The 2,576-nt window shown below is 56.4% G+C and overlaps 1 long non-coding RNA gene across 2 annotated transcripts; it reads left to right on the top strand.

Moving 5' to 3' along the window:
- Positions 1–966: 966 nt before the first annotated feature.
- Positions 967–2,226, top strand: LOC112445701 (uncharacterized). Of its 2 annotated transcripts, none has more exons than XR_009493745.1 (4): positions 967–999; positions 1,082–1,174; positions 1,612–1,712; positions 2,193–2,226. It is a non-coding gene; the product is annotated as an uncharacterized lncRNA (long non-coding RNA). The 2 variants fall into 2 exon arrangements; XR_009493744.1 differs by having other exon boundaries at positions 1,612–1,719; positions 2,193–2,225.
- The last annotated feature ends 350 nt before the right edge of the window (positions 2,227–2,576 follow it).

Here is a 2,576-nt window from a genome sequence, read left to right as displayed (position 1 = left end):
AGAAGAAAAAAGTCGCTGCACCCCGACCAAGGACACTGAGTGTCAGTGCAAACCTGGCACTTTCCGTGGAGAAGATGCACCTGAATTCTGTCAAAAATGCAGCACCGGGGTGAGACACAGGAGCCTAGGGGGCTTCCAACCCACAGGAGACCCCAGTTTCCTTGTACCCACTTCTGTCTCCTGCTTCCGTGAAGCCCCTCCCACCTCCCAGAGCTCGTTGTGCCTGTGGGGTCTCCTGAGCCTGCAGCAGTGCTCCCTACCACCACTGTTTGTCCTGCACGGCTTTCCCAGTGGCCCCTTCCCACGTCTCCTCGGGAGGGGCCTAGAAAGACCGAAGTGCTGACAGCAGACAGAAGTCATGAGGAGGCCACGTGTGTGCTCCTTCAAGGTTCCTATAAAACCAGAGCCAACTCGACAGGACTCACACCCAGCCCCTTGTTCCCCAGTAGCACCTGAATCTTTCCTATTCGGGACTTGGGGGCCAATAGTAATTCACTGTCCTCTGATGCTCCAGTGTTGGCTGAGATTGGTAGGAAGAGTCAACAGGTGGATGAGAGGGCCTCGTGTTCAACTTTGACTGGAGGATGAGTCAAACTTGTACCCACACCCTTCTGACCCTTGACCTGGACGAGGCCCCCCCTTGCCCTCACAGAGCTTCCCTGCAGCCCAGGGAGGCCAGGAGGGCCTTTCAGAGGAAGCCCAGCTCCTGAAGGACAGCTCTGAACACTCAGTAGGAGCCTGGGGGCCGCAGTACACAATCCTGGATCCTTCTCCGCCCAGGGAGGGGGTAAGGGGACCCTCCCCTGCAGACAGCAAGAGCCTGTCTCCCTCCACTGTCTTGTCAGGGGACCCAGGACGGGAGGCTGCCCCCTCTTTCTCCTCATCCAGCCAGCTGTCCCTGATGGGTCCTCCTGTGTCTGTACCCAGGTGCCCTGATGGGAAGATCATGGTTATAGACTGTACCCCCTGGCAACATCAATTGTGTGGACCAAGAATCAGGTACCCCGGCCCATGGGAGGCTCCAGTTCCTGGAGACCAACCATGAGCCAGAGACTACCCATTACTCCCTGTCCCTCCTCAGGCCCTCCTTCAAGGCTGATGATTGCAATAATTGTAATTGGACTTGTAATCACCGCTGTCCTAATCGGATGTATGGTATGGTGCTGCTTGAAAGGTGAGGTTCTAGAAGAGAAGGAGGAGGTGCTGGCTCCCTCCTCCATCTCCCCAATCCTCCTATTCCTCCTGGCTTGTCTCTGATCTTGTTCCCCAGGAAACCCCTCCTCTCCCACCTCACCTGGTCCTATAAAACTGATCACATCGGGCCCCAACTCAGCTGACGGTCCCCTCTTCCCCTGGCCGAGTCTGGTGGGAGGAGGCAGAAGAGGGTGGTTCAGTAGCACTGCACAGAAATTTTACATGGGTTTCATTTTACTTCATTTTCTTCCTCTCTTCTCCCTGAGGGTTCTCCAGATTCAGAATGTCCCGCTTGCAGTCACAGGCCCAGGGCTCTTTGTTCAGTGTCTGAGCCCCCAACCTGCACCCTGTCCCTAGGAAGGGAGGTGCAGCAAGAGTGCCCTCGCCACCACTCAGTGGATTTCTCTTCTCTCCTAGGTCCCTTTAATGAGTGCTGGCACAAGGTGATCGGTTTCTCCAGCATCTGGCGGCCTCAGACCCTCAGTAACTGCATCACAACAAAGCCCAGGGTGGACATGGTCTCTGGTTTGTCCTATGCTGTTGTCCCTGACCTCTGAACTGGCCAGGGGGCTCTAGGCTGAATGTAGGAGGGAGACTGGCCTGCTGAGAGCTGTCCTAAGGCTGGTTGGCAGCGCTGGCCCTGTCCTTACTGTTTGAAACACCCTCACTCTGTAGCCCTGGGGCGTGGGGGGTGTCAGGCAGGGGTGCTCAGTTCCCCTTAGCATCACACCAGAGTCTGGGTGCCATCATCAGAGCCTAGATGTGCTGAGTCTATGCCCACTTGGGGGGCACAGCACAGGTGTAGGTGGGAAGGGAGAACCCACTGTCTCCCGCTAGAAGCTTAGGGGTTTGTGGGTTTGTGATTCCTGGGTCAGTGCCTGCTTTTTCGAGGCCCTTTTCTGGCGCTTATGTCCCCAGGAAGGTCTGGGGCTCTGGACCATGCACACAACAACAGGCTGACCAATGGAGATTGACTTTCCATTCTGGTCCCTTGGCAGGAAAAGAAGCTGACAGAAGACAACGCCCAGTCCGAGATGCAGCAAGCAGACTGCCTGTTGGTGAGTGTGGGGCTCTGGCCCTTCTGCTTGCTTGGGACTGTGGTAGAGACAGGGAGAGGCAATGGGTCAGGTCTCCTCTTCTCTGGGGAGGTGGTGATGGAGGGAGACCGGGGCATGGAGGGGAAGGGAGCCCACCCCATGCTCTGGAGAGAGACCAGGGCATGGAGGGGAAGGGAGCCCACCCCCTGTTCTGTTCCACTGGCAGCTCTGATGCTACTTCTCATCTGTCTTGTCACCACATCCCTGTCTAGAACAGGGCAGGCGAAGGTAATCACTCCTCCCATGACTGACCGAGTGATGGAGTCAGAGCTACATAATATTTTT

Source organism: Bos taurus, unplaced genomic scaffold (genome assembly GCF_002263795.3).
Source record: "Bos taurus isolate L1 Dominette 01449 registration number 42190680 breed Hereford unplaced genomic scaffold, ARS-UCD2.0 Leftover_ScbfJmS_36, whole genome shotgun sequence".
NCBI lineage: Eukaryota > Metazoa > Chordata > Mammalia > Artiodactyla > Bovidae > Bos > Bos taurus.
This window is presented reverse-complemented; position numbering and strand designations above follow the sequence as displayed.